We start from the raw sequence: 24,929 nt of genomic DNA on the forward strand, positions 1-24,929 counted from the left end.
TCAAGTTTATTGGTGATAGGACCCGATTTACATGGCTTTGAGGGATTCATACATCCATCAGATCCCTTAATGTGGTACATGCTTCCTCATTCATCATTTAGATTACTAAAAAAGGGAAATGACTAGAGGAAGAGGAAGTTTCATAGGTATATGATGTGCTATCACATCAAATTGGCCATGAAAAAGACATACATAGAGTGTTTTGAGATTGAAAATAGTGATGGTCTTTGTCTTTGTGATTGTGGCATTTGTGTGACAGATGATGTAGCTTTTCACCAGCCTATTATTAGAAGAGGATTTCCAATGCAGATACATTGAGGTTTAATTTGAGATAACTGTGCTTCCACTCTCTAAAATAATTGATGATACAAAAAGTTTGCTAATACTGATTTAGAATCTGACCCTTTAGGCATAGGAAAATAATGGAAAAAAATAACTATGTTTGTCAGAAAATGAGAGACAGCCCTCATTTTCTATTAGGAAAATACCCCCTAGAGTGAAAGACTGCATGGCCAACCTCCTTTACACAAGACTATGTGACAAAGTTATGATTTTACTAATTTTAAGCAAAACATTTTTAAGACACTGGGAAGGCTAAAGGGAGGTGAATCAGTCAGAATGGCCTCTCTTTACTCTTCTCTCTTACCTTCTTCTTCAGTCATGTAAATCAGATATGATGGCTGAGTAACCACCTAGGTTTGTATTATGAAGTGATATTAAGGATAAAAGTCATTAACTGCATACTTCAATGTATTTTTAATATTTTATTTAGAAATTCATCAGACTTTGGGTATGTGTTTGTATAAATGGTGTGTGCATGTGTGCAAGTGTCTATATGTATTTGAAACAGACACTTCTTTCTTAATATGTGTATAATTTAAATTGTTTTTTCTTTCATATAATCAAAAGTCTAAAATAATAGTAGATTGAAGAAAATAGACATTTTTTCTCTTATATAAAAATTTCCCAAGGTTCTCAGGCCTGTGTAAGGGTCCCAGGGTATCTTTTGTCACCCAAGTTTCAATAATTTGCTCCATCAGTTTTATAAGTAACTATCGGAATCTTGCTGTCTGGCAGATTTTAGAAAGATAATGGACAAAATATGAAAGGTTTGAATTTTTCTAAATGAGAAAATACTGTTTATTATTATAAAATACTCTTTATTATTAAAGATCAGTATAGTTGTCAATTTTATCCATATGGGAGATGTTATAAAACCTTTAGAACAGTGCAGGGCAAATAAAAAGCACTATGTCAGAATAAGTAAGGAATGTATCTAAGAAACTGTTCCTCCGAGTGTCAATAATTACCACGAATCCAGAGACGATTTTTCACTTAGGTTTTCCAAGTGATTTTGGCACAACTAATTAAATTAATAATAAAGGTCAGACAGACTGACATTCTGTATAATCTTAATATTAGGCAACAGAATTGCAATACAAAATGTAAAAGTAAGTATAAGAAAACAATTTCAACAAAAGAAAATTGACAGGGTTAAATAACCTCTTCATTCAAAGTCGCTGATACTTTGACTCATACCAGAAAAGCCATTTAAAGGAAATATTTTTTTTATTTTACTTTAAGGATTATAAATCATTCTACTATAAAGACACACGCACATGTGTATTTATTGTAGCACAATTTATGATAGCAAAGACTTGGAGCCAACCCAAGTGCCCATCAAACTAGACTGGAAATATATTTTAAACCATAATACCACACAAACCTCAGCCTTTCAGGGAGTTCACAGCTATAGGCATTTTCTGGAAAAAAAAAAGAAAAAGAAAGAAGGAAAGAAAGAAAGAAAGGAAGAAAGAGAAAGAGAGAAAAACAAAGAAAGAAAGAGAGAGAGAAAGAGAGAGGAAAGAAGAAAAGAAAGAGAGAGAAAGAAAGAGAGAAAGAAAGAAAAGGAGGGAGGGAGGCAGGGAAGGAAGGAAGGAAAGAAAGAAAGAAAAACAAAGAGAAGAAAGAGAGAGAGAAAGAAAGAAAGAAAGAAAAATTCCTGTGTAATCGTCTATTAGCTTCTTTTCTACCACAAGCTTAATATTCAAAGATGTGACCAATGAAAACAATGTAAACTTATTTGAAATAATTTACTTGCCCTTATAATGTCTTTGGTAAAACTCAATTGTTATTCATATTTATAAAAAATTAAACTTTTGTGTTATTCCTAAAGATGTTAATTTTTCCAAAGTGAAAACACTACATGCTTTTCCTCCATGCATTGCCATCTATCATTAGTTTTTGCTTATAGTCTGTTAGTCAGTTTCAGTCCATGTGACAGTGCTCATATCCAAACCAATTTTAATTAATAGCTTGCTAAGATTTTTGAAACATGGCATCTAGTGATTTATTAAAGCCAACTTATATTACATCAAATGAATTAACGTTAGTCACTAATTATATCAAAATAAGTAATCTATTTTTTTCTGACATTACTTATTTCCCATCCTTTTCTCTACACTGAATTTTATTATATAGTACAGTATTTCTATATTTTTCTTTTCCAAGTCTTTTAGCTTTCTAAATAGGTAGTTGTCAAAAATCACTTTGTTTGCTCATCGACACATTTTTGCCACTTCTTTCTTGTTAACAAAATCCAAATTTTCTTTAGGTATCTAGCCACCACTGGCTTCAGGAGATGTGGAACGCAGCTCCAAATTAAGGGTGGAATTACAATTGTTCTAGCTCAATCACAGTAGTTCAGTTCTCCTTGGCAGTGACTGCAATAATGCGAAGATATTTTTAGTTTACATGTGATGCCTGGTATTGCAGTAGTTCTCTTTGACCATGAGAAAGGTTATCTAGAAAGATAGAAAGCTAATGCCAAGAAGGGCAACTTGAAAGTACACAAACTGCAACTTTAAAAAGAAGGTGAAGACATATATTAATCAAAACGAAACTTCCTGTTTTCCAGAATTTTGTTATTGTTCACACTAATTTCATTTGGACTTTTGTTATTGAAGTGATCTCATTTTAAATATGATACGATGAAATGTAATGTTTTTATAATCATCCTGTGGCCACAAAGATACTATTTTAGCACATAAAAACTCCTTGGTCTCAAATTTTATAAAAAGAAAAACAGTGACTTATATTTAATAAATAGTGACCTATTTTTAAATATTCATAAATGATTGTACCACATTTGCAATATAGAGATCTAATTAAAGACTATAAACTTTTATTTAAATAAAAATAGAAATTATTCTAATAAGGAAAGCTGATGTATTGCTTACTAACGTCTAATATGCAAATATAAACATGCTATTCAATTGGGTAGTCATTAAAAACGTGTTTATTTAAATTTCTTTTTAAAGTGATTGATAAAAATAAAATTAAAAATTAAGTTTCTCAGTCATGTTAGACACACTTCAAGTGTTCAGTGGCCAGATGTGGCTAGTGTCCTTCGTGTTACACAACACAGACAGAACATTTCCGTTAATGTAAAAATCCTATTGAACCACACTGATCTAAATCAAGGGTCAGCAAACTATGACTTATAGATTGCTGACTTTATAAATAAAATTTCAGTGAACACATGTCTGCCCACTCATTTATGTATTGTCTTATGGATGTTTTCACAATACATTGGCAGAACCAAGTAGTTGCAGCAGAGACTCTATGGTATGCAAAGCCTAAAATACTAATAACTGGAATAGTTAAAATATTTACTGACCCGTGATCTAAGCCATTGTCTAAACAGAAGAAACATAGATTAAATGTAATAATTATATGTAAACATTTTCTTAGAGAAAAGAGTGAAGCAAAATGATTTTTACTATCCCAAAAGGACTAACAGATATAATGTTGATTTCAATCATGACATGCTTTTTTCTTCACCAATCTTCATAGTATTCAGGATAAAAATTATAACTTCAGTGATCTTTAGAAGCTTATAAAATAAAAAAGTTGAACTTAAAAGTATGAAAACATTACCTCAGGTTTCTATATGACTTTGGCGTACTTCACAAACTCATTTGTTATGAATTTGTAGTTTTCATTTCTTCCATGGGGATTCCTCTCATTATTTGTTCAAGAAATCATTTTTCATATTGTCAGTCTTTAGCAATAATGCCAGTCTAAGGGTAATCACTTCTTGCATCTGCTAAGTTTCTGTATATGTAGAATGTAAATTGACTTAGATATACAGCTTTATCATTGAGAGAAAACCATAAATCTCTCCTGTAGCCAGAATAATCAGAAATGTTGCATAATCAGAAATGCTGATTAGAAGTAAAACTGACATACTCACAAATGAAGTAGTTTAGAAATTCCTAAAATTACAAGAAATGTGATTTTTTTCAATCTCCTATGATTCTGACATCAAGTTTTGCTTAGAAGTTAATTTCAAGATCTGTTTAGACACCAGTACATGCATGCAGAGTGGAACTAGAAAGAGCTGAATGTGATAGATGTATGAGAAGCATTATCATTTGCTTATTGCCACTTTAGATAACAGCGTGTACTGATTAAGAGCTTAGGTTTTTCAGACTTCCTTGTTTTGATTTCTCATTCCTACTGTTGTTACATACTAGCTGGGTAAACTAGAGCAATATATAATTTAGAGAAAATGATAGAATATTGTAGAAAACATAGAAAAATTGAAGTACTCAACTAAGAAAGATGTATATTTCTCAGTAACATAAAATTATAGAATTGAGCAGTATTAAGCAGCCCTTGTGGAAGGGCTTTTCCACAATACCAAGATCTTCTTGTTTTTTCATCCACGTATATATTGTACTATTCTTCGTAGTTAAACTGGATTTGATTAAGTCTGCATTCAACCTACAGTAAGGTTATATACAATCAAGGATCAGTAAACAATTTTCTTTAAGTAAATGACTCAGAAGTTGAGCACATTACTCATAATTACATTTTACTGATTAGAACCTAGTTAAATGGGCATAAAACTATCTTCAAAGAAGGATTTGGGTTTTAATGTATACTTAAACAGATGTCCAGTTTGGAAAAATTTTATTGGGGAACTATTGTTTCAACATCGTGAATAATGTTACAATGAACATGGGAGTGTGGATACCTCTTTGATATACCGACGTTATTTCCTTTGAATATATACCCAGAAATGGGATTGCTGGATCATAAGGTAGTTCTATTTTTTAATATTTTGAGGAATCTCCATACTATTTTCTATAGTGGCTGTATAAATTTTCACTGCCAACTGTTCTTCAGATTTCTCATCTTTACATTATATATATTCATCAATTTATTGTGACAAGTAAACATGTCAACAGATGCAAAGACCTTAGAAAAGCGCCTGATACACACTAAGGCCTGATTAACTGTTTATAATATTTCTATTTATGTAATTTATTTTTTCCGTGAAAGGCTTCAGTACATAGGGTTGATAAATTTACTACTAATAATAGATTTATTTGTTGAAATTGTGTCTATAAATTTTATGAGGGTGAAAAAAGATCAATGAGGAAAAAATTAATAATCACTATTGATTGATTAATTGATTGCTTTTTAACCACTCAATTAAGGTATATTAAACTATAAAATGATGTAAATATTTAATGTGTAAATCACCATGAGTTTGGGATATACACACATTGGTGAAAACATCATCACCATCAAGGCCATAAACATTCATCACACGCTAAAGTTTTTTCTTACCCCTTGTTATTACTATTACTGTTTTTGTTGTTGTTTTGCTTTGCTAAGAGCGCTTAACACAAGAACTGATATATTAGCAAATATTAAGTACACAATACAGTATTGTTAGCTATAAGCACTAGGCTGAGTAGTAGATCTCCAGAACTTATTTATGCTGCATAACTGAAATTTGTATCCCTTAACCATTACTACCCCAACTCCACACCCCTGCATCCTTGTGCCCGTCCTTTGGCAACAACCATTCTATTATGTGCTATGAGTTTGACTATTTTTGATTCTACATATAATTGAGATATTACAGTGCTGGTCTTTCTGTTACTGGCTCAGTTAATTAAACATAATGCTTTCTAGGTCTATCCATGCCATTGCAAATGGCAGGATTTTCTTTACTTTAAGGCTGAATAGAATTCCACTGTATGCATATACCACAATATTTTTATTTATTCATCTATTGATAGACTTCTAGATTGTTTCCATATCTTGACTATTGTGAATAATGTTGCAGTGAACAGTGGAGTGTAGATAGCTCTTTTATTTATCGATTTTATTTCCTTTGAATGTATACCCAGAAGTGAGATTGCTGGATCATAAGGTAGTTCTACTGATTTTTTGTGGAACCTCCATACTATTTTCCATAGCAATAACACAGGATCCTTTTGGTAACACTGCACCAGCTAGAAATCTCCATGGCCAGCAGCACCTCTGCCCAGGCTTTGCTTGGCTCTGGGCATGCTCCACCACTTCTGAGTAGGTTCATCTAACTGCTGTTTAAGATAAGTGACTGCTCTTACTTCTTCCGTTGACATGATGTGTTATTGTGGGAAAATGGCAGTCAGATCTCTCTCAGAGGTCTATCTAAGGGTCCCCGGTAAAAGGGAGCCATCGTCCAGGGCTCCATTTGCATGACCATTTGGAGTTTGTTAATCTCTAGGTGAGAAAAATCAAATTTTACAAGGAGGTTGTATTAGGATTCTATAAAGGGAACTAATAGGATATATATACATATAGTGGAGTTGATTAAAGAGTATTGACTCACAGGATCACAAGGCAAGGTCCCACAATAGGCCATCTACAAGCTGAGGAGCAAGGAAGCCTGTCCAAGTCCCAAAGCTGAAGAACTTGGAGTCTGATGTTTGAGGGCAGGAAACATCCAGCAGAGGAGAAAGATGAAAGCCAGAAGTCTAAATCAGTCTAGTCTTTCCACATTCTTCTGCCTGTTTTTAATTCTGGCCATACTGACAGCTGATTATATTGTGCCCACCCCGATTGAGGGTGGGTCTGCATTTCCCAGTCCACTGACTCAAATGTTAATCTCCTTTGGCAACACCCTCACAGGCACACCCAGGAACAATAGTTTGCATCCTTCAATCCAATCAAGTTAACACTCAATATTAACCCTCACAGAGCTTAAATATTCATGCACCAAATATGTATATTATACAAAGAGAAGCTAAAAGGGAAAAATCTAGTGCCAAAAATAAGAGAAATAGGAAGTAAATAGGCTAATCATTCTGAAAACAATATTGTGTCCAGAGCTGTTTCACCCTGGTGAAAGAAACTAAATCTTGTATGGGGCCAGTTAAACTAGAAGGGAGATTACTGTTTAGGTGAGTAAAAAAAAAATCCCTGTGGGAGTTCAGGATTAAGGGGTCCTTGACAAAGATACCTTATGGTGAGGAATGAAATGAAGGTGAGAACCACAAGCATAAGCAGGAATAAAGAGGATATCCATGGAAAGTTCATTATTGACACTTATCTTTTGTGATCTTTAGCCTGAGGTCTCTGATTTCTTCAGAAGAGCTTTGGGTGCTCTTCTGAGGCAATTCTGTCAGTTCCCCAGGCCTTTGCTAGAGTATAATGAATCCAAGAGTCTATTCCAATGACCTTCACTGCCAAAGGGGTAGAAAGAAGTACAACGTGCCTGGGTGCCTTGGCTCATGCCTGTAATTCCAACACTTTGGAAGGCCAAGGCAGATGGATCACTCAGGAGTTTGAGACCAGCCTGGCCAATATAGTGAAACTCTGTCTCTGCTGAAAATACAAAAATTAGCTGAGCATGGTTGTGCATGCCTCTAATTGCCACTACTCAGGAGGTTGAGGAATAAGAATCATTTGAACCTGGGAGACAGAAGTTACAGTAAGCCAAGATCATGCCACTGCACTCCAGCCTGGGCGACAGAGTGAGACTGTCTCAAAAAAAAAAAAAAAAAGAAGTTCAATGTAAGGTCCCTCCCACACCAGGACTAAAAAGGGAGAAAGAGAAGGAAGAGCCTTTACCTGCGCTAAGTCCCCTGGGTTGAATAGAGGTGGTGGTGGCCTAGTTCACGGGGTTAGGCCTCCTACAGTTGCTTCAGTTTGTGTTGGAAATGGGCCAAAGTAGTTACATGTTTAATCATATCAGAAGTTTCTTAGTCTAGCAAGAAATCACTGATGAGAAAAGGCCGTCCATATATCACTTCGAAGGGACCTAAACCCAGGTTCAAAGGGGTGTTTCTAACAAGTGGTAGGATTATGGGGAGAAGAGTAATCCAGGAGAGAGAAGTCTCTTGAGACTGTTTTCTGAGGTGCCTTTTGATAATATCATTTGTCTTTTCTACCTTTCCCAAGGATTGTGGTCTCCAAATGCAATGAACATGGTATTGTATGCCTAGTGTCCTTGAGACCCTCTGGGTGACAGCCATTTTGAACAAGCAGCCATTATCACTCTGGTGGTATTTAGAAAGTCCAAAGCAAAGAATGATCTCATTAATTAGTACTTTTATCACCTCAGAGGTTTTCTTTGTCCAACATGAAAATGCTTCTACCCAGTTATTGAAGGTATCTACTCATATTAGGAGACACTGGATGCTGCTTTTCTTTGGCTTTACGGGTAAATTTATCTGCCAGTGGGTAAATTTATCGGCCAGTCTTCCCCCAAGTAGCCTCCTGTTCTTTGGGAGTCTGCAGGGAAGAGCCGTTGATTGAGGGGATTATTTTTAAGGCAAGTCTCACAAGCATTAATGACCTATTTGACTATTGGTAGCAGATTTTTACCTGAGAACCACCATTGGGGCAATTGATAGGTTCTATCCTTGGAGAAGGATATTAAGAACTTTCCATTGGCTGGAAGCTGTTAGGTGAAGTTTGCCATCTTCTTATTGTAGCGATCCTGAGGACTGAAAGGTGTATCCCTGAGAGGTAGCCCATTCTACTTATGCAGGAGAATGTTAAGATTTTATTTCTCTTATGGAGCCCTCCCAGATCAGAGGGGTCTCTAGTAGATAAGAAATCTGGGACCTTCTTATTGCCAATTTATCTGCTTAGTCAGCCAACTTTTTACCCTCGGTTATTTCATCCATCCCCTTTTAGTGGCCTTTGCAAGGTATTACTGCCGCTTCTCATGAAAGAAGAACTGAGGATAATAATCTGTTAATTTCCTGATGGTATTTAAGGGGAGAACCATTAGCTGTGAGGAAGTTCCTCTCTTTCTATATTGTGGCATGAGCCTGAAGGACTAGGAAAACATACTTAGAATCAGTATAAATGTCAGCTGCTTTCCCTTTGCTTAATTCAAACACCCTCATAAGGGCTATTATCTCAGCTAGTTGAGCACCTGTGCCCAAGGAGAGAGGCACACTCTCAATAATATCATTCATATTCTTGTATACCCTACTTTATGGATCCCTTGTTCTACAAAGTAACTTCTGTCCATAAAGAGAGTCCAATCTGTGTTCTATAAGTAGTTTCTTTGAAGTCCTCTCTGGCTCCGTAGGTTTGCACTATTATCTGTATGCAGTCATGTTTAAGCTCCCCAACTTCCTCTGGGAGAATGGTGGCTGGGATTAGAGGGTCAGGTTCTTTTTTTTTTTTGTCTGATATGGAGTCTGACTCTATTGCCCAGGCTGGAGTGCAGAGGCGTGATCTCGATCTCGGTTCACTGCAAGCTCTGCCTTCTGGGTTCATGCCATTCTCCTGCCTCAGACTCCCGAGTAGCTGGGACTACAGGTGCCCACCACCATGCCTGGCTAACTTTGTTTTTGTATTTTTAGTAGAGACAGGGTTTCACCGTTTTAGCCTGGATGGTCCTGATCTGCTGACCTCATGATCTGCCCACCTTTGCCTCCCAAAGTGCTGAGATTACAGGCATGAGCCACTGCACCCGGCCGGAAGAGTCAGGTTCTTAACTGGACTGCAGATCTAATAGCAGAGCTCAGTATTAGAGGCAGCAGTTGTCCATTATCCAGAGACTCCCCTTAGAAGACACCAGTCCTGCCACATTATGTGGGGTATAAATGGTGAAGTTATCCCCCTTGGTTAACTTAGTAGCCTCTGGCACCAGCAAAGATACTGCTGTAACTGCCTGTAGACAGGCTGGCCATCTTTTAGCTACCAAATCAAGCTCCTTGCTTAGGTAGCCTGCAGGCTGCTGGGCTGAACCTCAAGTCATTCCCTTCCTTTCTGATACATAAAATTTGAATGTCTTAGCTATGAGAAGACGAAGGGCAGTGCCTCAAGCAAGACTTGTTTCAATTGGTCATATGCCCTTTTAGCCTCTGGTTTCCAAATTAAGAAGTGAGTCCTAGTTGACTGAGTTTCCTTTATTAGGTTATATAAGGGACAACCTATCTTACCACACCCAGGTATCCATAATCTGAGAATCCTGTAATACCCAAGAATCCCCTCATTTATTTGAGGGTTTGTGGGAGGGGAAAGTAGGAGATGGCCTGATGGGGCTTGGTTGTGTCCCCACTCAAATCTCAACTTGAATTGAATGTCCCAGGATTCCCATGTGTTTTGGGAGGGACCTAGAGGTAGGTATTTGTATCATGGGGGCCAGTCTTTCCTGTGCTATTCTTGTGATGGTGAATAAGTCTCACTAGAATTCACAGGTTTATAAGGGGTTTCCGCTTTTGCTTCCTCCTTATTATGTTCTCTTGCTGCCACCATATAAAACATGCCTTTTGCCTCCCACTATGATTCTGAGGCCTCTGCAGCCATGTGGAAGTGTAAGTCTAATTAAAAAACTTGTTCTTCCCAGTCTTGGGTTTGTTTTTATCAGCAGCTTGAAAACAGACTAATACAGTAAATTGGTGCCAGTAAAGTAGGGCATTGCTGAAAAGATACCTGAACATGTAGAAGTGAATTTGGAACTGGGTAATAGGGAGAGGTTGAAACAGTTTGCAGGGCTCAGAAGAAGACAGGAAAATATAAGAAAGTTTGGAACTTCCTAGAGATTTGTTGAATGGCTTTGATCAAAATGCTGATAGCAATAGGGACAATAAGGTCAAGACTGAGGTGGTCTCAGAAGGAGATGAGGAACTTCTTGGGAAATGGAGTAAAGGTGACTCTTGTTTTAGCAAAGAGACTGGTGACATTTTGCCCCTGCCCTATAGATTTGTGGAACTTTGAACTTGAAAAAGATGAGTAAGGTTATTTGGCAGAAGAAATTTCTAAATAAAAAAGCATTTAAGAGGTAACTTGGGTACTGTTAAAGGCATTCAGTTTTATAAGGCAAGCAGAGTATAAAAGTTTGGAAAAATTGCAGCATGACTATGCAATAGAAAAGAAAAACCCATTTTCTGGGAAGAAATTCAAGCCGGCTGCAGAAATTTGCATAAGTAGCAAGGAGCCTAATGTTAATCCCCATGGCCATGGGGAAAACGTTTCCAGGCCATGTCAGAGACCTTCACAGCAGCCCCTCCCATCACAGGCCTGGAGGGCCAGAAGGAAAAAGTTGTTTTGTGGGCCAGGCCAAGGGTCCCTGTGTTGTGTGCAGCCTAGGGACTTGGTGCCCTTGTCCCAGCTGCTCCAGGTGTTCCTGAAAGGGGCCAAGGTACAGCTCAGGCCGTGGCTTCAGAGAATGGAAGCCCCAAGCCTTGGCAGCTTCCACATGGTGTTGAGCCTGTGGGTACACAAGCTCAACTCAAGAACTGAGGTTTGGGAATCTCCATGTAGATTTCAGAAGATGTATGAAAATACCTGGATGCCCAGGCGAAAGTTTTCTGCAGGGGCAGGGCCCTCATGGAGAACCTCTGCTACGGCAGTGAAGAAGGGAAATTTGGGATCGGAGCCCCCACACAAAGTCCCTACTGGGGCATTGCCTAGTGGAGCTGTGAGAGGGCCATGGATTCAAGCAAGCTCTTCACCCATGAAGTGGGAAGGTGTAGTCAGCAGGTTTATTAGTCTGTTCTCACGCTGTTAATAAAGACATACCCAAGACTGCATAATCAGTTAAGGAAAGAGGTTTAATTTATTTACAGTTCATCATGGCTGAGGTGGCCTCAGGAAACTTACAAAAATGGTGGAAGGAGAAGCAAACATGCCCTTCTTCACATAGTGGCATCAAGGAGAAGTGCAGAACAAAAGTAGAAAAGCTCTTATAAAACCATCAAATATTGTGAGAATTAACACACTATCATGAGAACAGAATGGGGGAAAATGCCCCAGTGATTTAATTATCTCCCACTGGGTCCCTCCCACAACATGTGGAGATTATGGGAACTACAATTCAAGATGAGATTTGGGTGGGCACATAACAAAACTATAACAGCAGTGATAGTCATGCTCACCTGCACTATGTCCTGACCTTCCACTGTCAACTGCCTCTGGGTCCCTCAGATCTAGTTTTCTTTCTCTTTAGGGCTTCAACCCAAAGCTTGGAATCAAATTTGGGACAAAAAGATGCCTCAGGACAGTGTATGGACACATTAAATTAGTCCCAGGTGATCCTTACCAAATTGCAGCCAACAACTGATTGGGTGGCTCCTCTGCTGCTTCTCTATCATAAGCAGAATACTAAAGTAAAGCTGTGAAACCAGATCCTCCTCAAACAGGCGAAAGAAAGAGAGTCTTGGGAATTGCAAACCTGGCATAATAAGATGCCTCCCCGTAGGAAAAAGTCAACCTCTCCAATAGAAAAGCTCCCTGTATTCACAGGGCTATGTTTACTCCTGACATGCTGCGAAAAAAAACAACTTAAATACAGGGGAGGGGAAGGTCCCTGAATAGCCTCTTGCCCTATGCTAATGGATTCCTTCAACAGAGGAAAGAAAAATCTCAGGTGTCACATCCTCTTTGCTTGAAAGAATAGAGAGAAACCTCATTGTTCTAAATTACACTCCTGATGACTGAGCAAAGTGCTCATTCTACCCAGTAATATTATCTCTATGGTTTGCAACAACACTTTTAACACTGTATATAAAGAAAAGATAAGAGCCATGACAGCTCTGAAAGAAAGCAAGAAAATGTGATGGGAAAGACTGAAGGTCTTGGCCAACACCTGTACAGACTGTTGGGGATTGTGGCCGGTCCAGGAACATTTCGGTAATGCCAAGGTGTAGCCTCAGCCAGATGCCTTCAGTTGCCCTAGGACCTTATTCTGATCCCATGTGACAGCTTGACCTCACAAATGGAGGCTGCATTGAAACAAAGCCAACATTCCCAATACCCAGGGTGATGGGGGTGGGGGGTTAACACTGTCCTCCCCAGCAAGCCTGTCATCTCCAGACATGCCATTAGCTTTTAACTAGCTGACAAAAGTCTGATGCTTCATCTGTTTACAGAACAAAAAAATATGAGGAAAAGAAGCCTTGAAAATGAAAGTGAAAGAGGTTCACACTTACTCACCCTTTCATTGAACCCAGAAATGACAGAATCTTTCGGTGCTGCTTCCCCAGCTGGAAATCTCCACAGCTAGTGGTGCCTTTCTCTGGGCTTTGCTTGGCTCTGGGCTTGCTGCTGGGCTTTTGTGACTTGCTCACCCTAGCAGAATGCGCTCAGCTCACACTGCCAGCCCGGATCCCAAGCATGCACATGGACTCCATACTCAGCCTGCAGCTGAGCCAGGTGTGCAGCAAGTGGTTTTCACTTTGGGTTGCAAGCATCTAGACAAAGGGACCACAGTGATGCTGGAAAACTCAGAGATGACAGTGACCATGGAGCCCCAAGAGAAATTATGGCTCTCACCCAGTTAGTCCTGAGGTTTGCGCCCCAAAGAAATGTTACAGCTCCCTTCTGTTTTTTCTGCCCACAGTGTGGTGAATGGTGGGGTGTGTTAAAGCTCCTTCATGTTACCACTCATTCATTCCCACCACCTTCAGGTTGGCAAAAAGGAATGTGTCATAGATCGTTCAGTCTTGTCACCCATTGCTTAGCCAGGGGGAGGGAGAGTTACCATGTTACAGCTCTTTTTGCACCTGCTGTTTACCAGGTTCCAGGGTCTTGTCCTACAACCAAGAAGAATGAGGTTATGTGGACACCAGAATGTGAACAAGATAGAGAAGAATTTTATTGACCAATAAAAAAGCTTTTGACGAGCAGAGACCCAAAGTAGGTAGCCCTCAGTGTGAGAGGGAGCCCGAAAGTGGAGAGCACAAAACATGGCTGAATCTGGAGCTTTTATGAGCTCAAAATGGGGGAGTGTGTGCAGATTGGTCTGTGGGCTGGCCTGGAATGTAAGAAATGTGCTCACCCATCCAAACCCAAAGAATGGACTCAGAGGCATGGAGAACAGTGAAAGTGAGACTTTTAATAGCAATCTTACAATATTGGGTTTCTGGTAGGCAGAGGCACACAGGACAGCTATAACAGGTAATTTACCTCGTATCATACAAGTCCCTCCACAAGTACCTCACTGGTCAAGTAATATGGGGTTACAATCTTCCGAGACATCACTTAAGTTTCATTATCTCCCTTATAAGGTTATACTCTGGTACCCTTCCCCAGTTTGTAACATCCACAGGCTGGCTGCCAGTGCTCAGATCTATCATGCCTTGAAAATGGACCATTTGAAATATTTTCTCACAAATCCCTTTCTCTTTTTTATATATTTACTTTGGTCTCATTTTCATCTAAACCCTTCTGGTCCTCAAATCGCTCTAGAAGTCATTTACTTTCTTCTTCATAGGAGAGTGGGTTTAATTTGTTTTCTAATAGTAGCACGTTATTTTGCTGGTAAGTCATGGGCACTTCTTTATTAATAGCTGTTTCAATTAATCTCTGTGCTAGTCCTTTCACACAAAGGATAATACAGCATCCCACTGCTGTTAAGACTCCTGCCACAATTATGAGAGATGTAAGAATTGAAGATACCATGCCTTTCCATTTTCCAAACCAACCTTCTAGCCATCCTGTAAATGGGTCATCAATTCCAACATTTTCTTCCAGTTTGTTGGCTAGAGTTTTCAGTCCTTATAACGTTTTTGTGATGGTCCTTTCAGGGGCAGTATTGTTGGGGTGAAAGTACAACATTTCCCATCAAGCACAACACATATGCCCCCTTTTTCTACTAGTATCATGTTTAGTGCAAACCTGTTTTCCCAGGCCTTTCAGCTGGTGGCATCTAACTGGCTAGCCATCCCGTCGAAGGTGTCCTGAGTATAATTGATGAATGTCTGTTAATTATAATAGATTTAGTTAATATAATTCACATTCTTGTTAATAGTTGACCACCAGAATAGTGCTGACACAAACCCAGCAGCTATTCAGTTTTGAGCCTTAAATTCATTAAGTACCCCCCTAGGGACTCCTATAGAATTTGTTAAATATCCGGTTTCAGTGGCCATGTATATTTCAGGCTACCTTATGGAATGCCAGGGTAAAGGGATGGCCAGTTGGACTAAAGCACAGGTTGCAGTCCAGATGGACAGTAACAGGTTATGGAAGTTCCTTTTCCCACAGTACCACCAGACATCAGGCTGGGGTATATGGAGAGCTAAGTAATTGCCATTGCCTGACTCACCAGTGACATTTAGGATGTGGGTACAAGTCGAGAGTTCTCTCATGGGTTTATTGAACTCTGCCCCTGGCCTAGAGACAAGAGGAGTGGTTCACATTCCCTACAGAGAATGAGGGAATTGCTCTGGGATCCAACTTCCACAATGCAGGAAAGAGCAATGACAGACTCTTACAAGTCTCATTTCCCCATGCATCCTTGTCTTGGTATAGAGCCAACATGCAATGCACCCCTTCAGGATGGGTATTCCATCCCAGGGGAAATGAAACCACCTGTGCCTGGGATTATACCACAGCACACATATAGCAGTTATTACCGTTGAGGGCCTGTACTGAAAATTGGACCCATTTGACCCAGGCATTCACATACCCGTACCCTGTCTCAATTTCTAAGATTTGCCTTAAATCCTCTACCTCAATTATTTTTACCCTTTAGGGTCATTATTTGGTAGACTAAAGTGTCTGTTAGGATTTGGGGTTTGAGTAGTCCCAGTCAAATGGGAGGTTGAGTTCTTGATTAGAGAACAAATAGCCATAGGGGATCTATCCTCTGTGATGTCTACCCCTAACCCATATACCCAAGATGTTACTTTTGGTTCTTGGTCTAGAATGGCTGGATTGTCAATGGAATTGAGTATAGGATTCCATTCCAAATTCTGGCAGTTATTTGGCAGGGAGTCCTTGGACATATGTAGTTTATTCTTCAAGGGTCTGCAGCTTGGAGTTACCCACTCCATGTTTACTGTCCAACCCTGAAATTGGGTAGTCCACCATACATCACCCCAGTTGGGACAGGGTGATGCCCTACTGTAGCCTGTATCTGGTTCATAGAGAAGATATTTATCTGCCTGTGAGAACTGTCTCTGTTTTTCTCAATTCCTGTAAGGTAAAACCTGGCAGGCGTCAAATTTAATAGTCTGAGGTGTTACCATCTTGGTCACATTAATAACCAACCTGATTGGTTAGGGAGGAATCCCCTGCCAGTTTCCATTTTGACCTTCTCCTCTTTGTATTGTAGTCTATCCCAGCCATATTAACTTCGAGAAATGGGGCAAGCCCATGCTTTCTTTTTATATTTTTTTTAGAATTAACTTTAAGGGTTCCTCAGGTTACCCATGCAATTTCCACTGGTATTTTTCCCTCCCTTCCAGGGTCTTTTTTTTTTTTTTTTTTTTTACCAGTTCCTTGACTCGAGTATAGTGAGTCCACCCCCATTTAGCTGTTCACATGGCTGTCTCAGTGGTCAGGAGCACTTGATAGGAACCTTCCCAGTTTGGGTGGAGCTTGTCTTCTTTCCAAGTCTCAATCAGCACCAAGTTCCAGACTGGAAGTGTGAACCATGAACTCAAGAGGCAGATTTTGAGTCAGAAGTCCTTTTAACCTAAGGGAAGACAGGGTGGAGGATATGACCAGTATATAATTTCTTAAGAATTGGTCCTTGGTTTTTGTTGGGAGAAAAGCTGAGGCAAGACTTGCTAGTCTGACATAATATAAAAAGAGTCTTGGTACATATCTGGGGTCCAGGGTCTAAAACCCCTCATGGACTTTGGAACACCAAGCTCTGTGCTTAAGGATGGAAGGCTGCCCTGCCATACTACAATCTAAGTCCAGGACATAAAACTCCTCATGGCCTCTGGAATGTGTCCAGACTTGCTGGCTCCTTGCTTCTTGCTCTCCCAGGATCATAAATTGATTGTATCTTGAGTTAGAAGGACATATTCAACATTATCTCAAATAGCAGAATATGTTCCATATGCTTTAAAGAAAATGCTAAACTGACACAGCTATAAATTAAACACTTGATGCGCCACTTCCTTTCGACCCCCATGTCCTCACTGCCTGCTTCTTTGTTTGATCACCAGTAAATAGTGTGGGCTCCCAGAGCTCAGGGCCTTCGCAGCCTCCATACTAACATCAGACCCCTGGACCCACCCTGTGTACTCTTAACTTGTCTTGTCTCATACCTTTGACTCCGCCAGACTTTGTAGCCCCCATGGCCTGGTGTTGGGTCTGATCACCCCAATAGGTTCTCATAGTGGAAAGATCTGTAACCTTGTCTGAATATGGGAGTCCATATAATAACTCATAAGGGGACAATCCCAAGTCTTTTCTTGGGGCTGTCCTAATCCTAAGAAGTGTTATTGGTAACATTTGGTCCAAAGCATTTTAGTTTCTAATATTAGTTTGGTGATATGCTTTTTGAGAGTTTGATTCATTCTTTCTACCTTTCCAGAGGAAGGGGGATGCCGAAGGGTGTGATAATCCCATCTAATTTGTAAACCTTCCATAATTCCCCTTAACACCGTTGAGGTAAAGTGGCTCTCATTATCTGAATCAAAATTTTCCTCCAGGCCAAATCTATGTAAAATCGGTCCTAATATTATTTTGACCACATTCCCAGCAGTGTCTGTTGGAAGATGAAAGGCTTCCAGCCAGCCAGAAAGGTGTCCTACAATCACCAGTAAATACGTTAGTCTTCCTACTTTGGGCATTTCTGTGAAATCTACTTGAATGTTTTAAAATTGTCTTAGCCCTGGAGGTCTTCCTCCCATGGCCTATTTTCTAATCACTTTTATTTATCCATTGACAAGTTACACAACTTCCACATACTTGTTTAGTGAGAGTATAAATCCCTATACACCCATAATTCCTAAATATTGCATCACACAGAGCCTGGGGTCCCCAATGATTCCCTTTTGTAATATAGACATTAATTCTGTCATCAGGGATTTACTTATCATTTCTCTCCCATCAGGAAGTACCCATTTCCCATCTTCCATCTTCAGTTTGAGTTATCCTTCTTCTGTCTAATTCTTCCTTCTTTTCTCTGGTAAACTGGGGCCTTAATACTACCTTAGGGATGTCTGGGATCAGGATAAATAGTCTAATTTCTTCCTCCAGGGAGGCTCGCTAAGCAGCTTCATCTGCAAGCTTGTTTCCTACAGCTTCTATAATGTTCCCTTTCTAATGACCATTTATATGAACTATGGCTACCTCTGCTGGAAGCAGGAGGCTTTCTAAAACCTGTTTTAGTCTAAAACCCAATTGTATCAATTATTTTTCCCTGCTATGTATTAGGCTGTGCTCCATCCAGCTTTTTCCAAAAGTGTGTACCACCCCATAGGAATATTTAGAATGAGTATATATAGTGCCTTCTTGGCCTTCAAGGAGCTTTAGGGCCTGATAAAGAGGATATAATTCACAGGTTTAGGCTGACTAGCCATTAAATAATCTACCTTTCTCACATAAGGAATATTTATTTCCATCAATGACAGCATAACCATTATGTCTCTTTGCCGTCTATCACTCGGGATGACCCATCCACAAACAGCCTTATCTAATCATGTAGTGGAGCTTCCCTAAGGTCTGGTATAACTTTGGTTTGGTATTCTGTGTTATCTAAGCAGTTATGGTCTGATGTCTCTTTGTTCTTCTCTCTTTTCCATAGGAAACTGGCTGGATTCAGGCAAGTATTTGTTGTTACGACCAAATCATCCTTTTCTAGCAACAGGGCTTCATATTTTAGAAGCCAAGAGTTCATTAACCATCTCCCAGCTTTTTTATTTAATTTATTCCTGACCTGGTGTGGGGTTCTTACTATTAAGACCCCACCAAAGGTTAGCTTTCAACTCCTCTCCCAGCAGGGCTCTAGCAGCTACTACTTGCACACATTCGAGCCATCCCTAAGAGACAGGATCAAGAAACTTGGAGAAAAAAAGCAACAGGTTGCCTCTTGCCTCCCCAGGTTTGAATGAGCACCCCAAGGAACAAGCCCTGATCTACTGTTACAAACAGGTGGAATGGTTTCTCTAAAGATGGGAGGGCCAGTACTGGGGCTGTAATGAGGGCGTACTTTAGCTCTTTCCTATCCTGAATTTCCTCTGGGGAATATTGAAAAAGATCAGGTTCCTTTTCCAATAACTTGAGGTACAGAATCTTTGTCTTTTGAGCATATGAGTCAATCCACAACCTATAGTAACCAGTTAAACCTAAAACTTTTTGGAGTTCTCTCTTTGTCTTAGGCAAAGGCAGACCCACTATTCCTGATATTCTCTCTGGGTTTATTCTCCACTTCCCTTCACTAATCAAGTGTCCTAAATGTTTAACTTCTTTTTCTACAAACTGCAATTTGTTCTTAGAGACTTGCAATCCCCTTTCTCCTAGGAAATTAAGCAAGCTTATAGTGGTTTCTGATAACTCAGCCCTCCTCTCCCCAGAAATTAAAAAATCATCCACATATTGTAACAACTGGGTTCCACTGGAAGTTTGTAATTCCTCCAGGACTTTTTCTAAGATTTGACCTAATAAGTTTGGGGCTTCCATTAAACCTTGTGGCAGCACAGCCCAGCAGTACTATTGTTTTCTCCTAGTTATAGAATTTTTCCATTCAAAGGAAAGAGGACCCTATTCCTAAAGTTTAGGGCATTACCCAGAATGCATCTTTATGATCCACTACACTGAACCATTTATGTTCATAGGATACCTTACAAAGGAGGGTGTAGGGGTTAGTCACCACAGGGGGATGAGTCTGGACAATCTGATTTATCCCCTTAGATCTTCCAGCAATCTGTATGACCTATCAGGCTTTTTGACTGGGAGAATTGGAGTATTGTATGGTGACATGCAGGGTTCTAAGAGTCCATCTTTAACCAATGTATTACTGGTTGGAGACCTTTACTCCCTTCAATAGAAATGGGATATTGTTTTCTGCAAACTACTTCTCCTGGTTGTTTTAGTTTAATTTGTAAGGATGTGATTTTTAACCCTCCCCTGTTGCCTTTCTTAACTCACACAATGGGATTAATTTTACTCTCTTCTTTTTTCAGTCAGGAGGCCCATCATTACTTTTATTTGTCCCTCCTCTATCCCCAATTCTAAACCCAATCTCACAATCAGGTCTTGACCCAGGAGGTTAGTTCCTACGTCAGGAACATATAAGAGTGACCCCTCAATTTGTTCTAGTCACAACTTAATTAACATTTTCTTGAATATTGGAACACAAAATCCCTCCCCTTTTAGCACTGATACTGTCAATTTTTCCTTAGAGAGTTCTGTATCCCTTGGTTGGTGAATTAGGGAGCAGTGAGCCACCCCAGTATCAACCAAAACTGTCACTTCTTCTCCCTCAGGTTTCACCTTCAAATTTATCAAGGGTTCCTAGTGGGATCTACTCAGAAGGAACCCCTGGCACCCCTAGTCTTTATTAATGTTCATGAGGGGACTCACCTTTTCTTCTTTCTTCCATTCAGGACACTCTCTCTTAAAATGCCCCGACTTTCCACAATTGTAACATGCACTCATAATCTTAGGAGCTTTTCCCTGCATTTCCTTTATTTCTCTTTGTCAAAATCTATCATTCCCTCATCTTTTTTTGAGGGGGATCTTGATTTAACCTTTTTCTGACTACCTCATCCACAGTGGAAACCATGATTTTCACTTTTTGTTTCTGATTCTCTTCTCTCTTTACAAAGACCATCTGAGCTTCCTTCAGTAATTTCTCAATTGGTTTCTCATTCTATCCATCAATCTTTTGTAATTATTTTGTAATGTCAGGCCAGCTCTTAGTTACAAAGCTAACCTTAAAAAGACCTTTCCCTATGGGGTCCTCCAGATCTAATTTGGAGTATTTTCTCATCTGATCTCTGAGCTTCTACAGGAATTCAGCAGAAGTTTCCTCTTTTTCTTGTTGAACTTCAAATGCATTTGAGACATTCTGTGTCCAAAGAGTGGACTATTTTATCCTTTTATTTATTAGGTCCCTGAGGTCCTGCATTTGGGCCCGGTCTCTGGGATCATTATTATCCCATTCGGGATCGACATTTGGAAATTTTTGTTTGGCAAGACTTTTCACCCAGGAGGGTGTTGCCTTTCCCAGATGTCATGGCTGCTTTTCTAATTAATCCTCTTTCTTCTCCTGTGAACAAGATATTCACGAAAGACAACATTTTAACTCAGGTGTAAAATCTGGGTCCTAGGAATTGGTCCAGCTGGTCTGCTAAACCAAGGGGATCTTCTAGGAGTGGTTTCATTTTGTTCTTGAAATTCCTAACTTCAGTACTTGTAAGAAGAACGTTTACAAAGCCAATCTCTCCTGGTCCCATGGGAACTTCCCTGAGAGGAAACATGCCATGGTCTCCAGGTCTTTCTTCCTCTAACCCTCCTGTTGTTCCTTGATCTTCTTATCCCCTATTTTGTGTGACATAGGCAGGAGGCAAGCATGAAGGGGGTCCCAAAGCTTTTCACTGGGTGAGGGCTCTTTACTAAGCTTTTTAAATTCCTCTTTGAGGGGGAGCATGGAAGCTAATTCCTTGATCTGGCAGAGAGCGTAACCTATCTCTTTTTGTGAGGATGGGGTTTTATCATTCACATAGAGAATTAAAGCTTGGCACACCCAATCCTCATCTGAGCCAAACTTAGGCCAAAAGACAGAAGGCTTACAAATGGGGTCTTTGGGACAGATAACACAACAATACTTTATCATCTTTTGCTTTCCCTTGTCCTTGGTTTGAGGGTTGTCTTTCCAAACCTGCAACATTCTCCCCAAATGACTATCTGGGGGAATGTCAAAGGGAGTCTCTTTGGCTCCCTCTTTCCTTTGGCCACTAGGCCTAGAATTTCTGTTTCCCATTTGTGATCAGTGTTTGTGTCTAAGCTTTTCCTTGTGTACTCAATCCCCTCTATTGGAGGTTTCTTGCACACCCTGAGAATTGCTTTGTGAGTCTAAACTTTTCCCTGTGTACTCAACCCTCTCCCCTCACGGGAGGTTTCTTGCACACCCTGATAATCACTTTATCCATCTCTGGCTATTTGCCTCATGGTAGAATGGAACCACAGATTGGGATTTCACACTTGCTTTATATATTTGATACATCTCAGTCACACACACTCAACCGCCAAAAATGCCCAACCAACAAGGCAGTACGTATAGTCCAATTTTCCTACCTTGGCTTGTGCACAAGGCTGCCTGGTTGCCACAGTGCCTGTTTTTCTTTCTGTGTCACCTCCACTGCCTCCTGAATAACAGCCTTGGTGTTGTCTATGGCCTCTGTGGGGAGCCGGAATGCCTGGACAGAGTGGGCCACCTAAATCAAGTGGGATGCGTCTCCCTTCTCGGCCAGAGTCCTACTTGATGCAGGTAAAGAGATCCTGGACAGACCCCCAGATTTGTGAGAAACATGCTTACCCATCCAAACCCAAAGAATGGACTCACAGGCACAAAGAACAGCAAAAGTGAGACTTTTAATAGCTGTCTTGCATGATTGAGTGGTAGGCAGGCACACCCGGGGCAGCTACAGCATGTAATTTTTCTCCTAGCATGTTAGTCCTTCGCCCAGTTCCTCATTGGTCGACTACTATGGGGTTATAATCTTCCTGGATGTTTCCTAAGTTTCATTATCCCCCTCATAAGGTTATACCCCAGTTCCCTTCCTCCCATAAATTTCAATTTCCCAATAACAAAACTTTCTCCCCTTTTATAGGCTGACCATCTTCTACATTCTGTTTGCTTATCTTGACTTTCTAGGAGCATGCGCTGTGCAGTTTGTTACATCTGCAGTCTGGCTGCCAGTGCTTAGATTTTTCATGCCATGAAAATAGACCATTTAAAATATTTTCTCACAAGGAAAAAGCACCATTTGATTGGCTTCAAGGAGGTTTAACTCTGGTCAGGGACACTACCCAGAACTGGCAGCTCAGTTTTCAGGCTTTAAGCTGTTATTGACTTGAAAGTCAGGTATCATTGGGGACCTGGCCCTGTCTGCCTAGAAGTTGGTCTGCCTCCTACTGCTATCAGTGACTGTACCAATTTACATTGCTATCAACGTTGTACTGTTTCCTTTTCTCTACAAGAGAACAGTTCCTTTGTTTCTGCAACCTTGCCAGCATGTGATAGTTTTTTGTTGTTGTCATTTCAATTGGTGTGGGGTGATGTCTTCTTTTGATTTGCATTTTTCTTCTTTTACCTTTTGATTTGCTGTTTCTTGACAATCACTTATGTTAACCAACTCTTCATATACCTGTGGGCAATTTATATATGTTCTTTGGAGAAGTGTTTATTCAGATTCAGATCCTTTGGCATTTTTTATAGTTAGGTTTTTTTGTGGATTTTTCTTCTATTTAATTGTATGAGTTCCTTGTATATCTGGGATATTAACCCCTTATCAGATGTATGTTTTGCAAATATATTCTCTCATTTTATAGGTGCCTCTTGGTTCTGTTGATTGTTTCTTTTGCTATGTGGGAGCTTCTTATTTTGTTGCAATCCTACTTATTTTTATTTTTTTGTCTGTGCATCTGGGGACATATCCAGAAAAGTATTGTCCAGATCAGTGTAAAGGAGCTTTTTCCCAGTTTTCTTGTAGGAGTTTAACTGGTTTTAGGTCTTATGCTTAAGTCTTTAATCCACTTTGAGTTGATTTTTATATATGGTTTCAGATAACGGTCTGATTTTATTTTACTGCATATGGATATTCAGCTTTCTCAGTACCATTTATTGAATAAACTATCTTTTCCTCATTATGTATTCTTGGCATCTTTGTAGAAATTTAAGAAGTTTGTAGGTATGAGTTTATACTTTAGCCCTAAACTCTATTTCACTGGTCTATGTATCTACTTTTTTTTTGGCCAGAATCATACTGTTTCAAATACTGTAAGCTTACAACATAATTTGAAATCAGAAAGTGTGATGCCTCCAGCTTTGTTCTTCTTCTTTAATATTGCTCTGACTATTCAGGATCTTCCGTGGTTGTATGTAAAAGTTAAGTTTTTCTTTCTATTTCTCTATATGTCATTGGCATTGTAATAAATATGAATAGGTTTACATTGAATCTCTAAATCAAGTTGCATCTTATAGATGTTTTAACAATATAAATTCTTCCAAGTTATGAGCAAGTGATATCTTTCCATTTATTTATGTCTACTTTACTTTATTTCCCCAAGGTATTATAATTTTCAGTGTACAGCTCTTTCACCTCCTTGATTGAATGTATGCCTAAACATTTTGTTTTCTTATTTTCTTTTTTGAATAGTTTTTTGTGAGTATATAGAAATAGCTATTTTTCATGTTGATTTTGTAACCAGCAACTTTCCTGAATTTGTTTATTAGTTCTACAGCTTTTGATGGAGTCTTTAGGGTTTTCTATATGTAAGATCATGTCATTGGCAAAAAGATATAATTTGAATTTTTTTCTTTCTGATTCAGATTAACCCTGTCTCTTTTATTTGCCTATTATCTATGGTTAAGACTTCCAATACAATGTTGAATAAATGTTGTAAGGGTGGACACCTTTATCTTGTTCCTGATCTTAGAGTAAAAGCTTTCAGCTTTTGACAGTTTAGTATCATATTAGTGACAGGCTTGTTATATGTGGCCTTTATTATGCTGAAGTGCTTTCTTTCTATACCTAATTAGTTGAGAGTTTTTTATTACAAATAAATGTTAAGTTATGTCTGATGGTTTTTCACATTTATTCAGAGGATCATGTGATTTTTATACTTCATTCTTTTAATGTGGTGTATTACAATAATTGATTTGTATATGTTGAAGCATCCGAGAATCAGAGATAAATTCATTTGATCAT

This window comes from Pongo abelii, chromosome 14 (assembly GCF_028885655.2).
Source record: "Pongo abelii isolate AG06213 chromosome 14, NHGRI_mPonAbe1-v2.0_pri, whole genome shotgun sequence".
Classification (NCBI taxonomy): Eukaryota; Metazoa; Chordata; class Mammalia; order Primates; family Hominidae; genus Pongo; species Pongo abelii.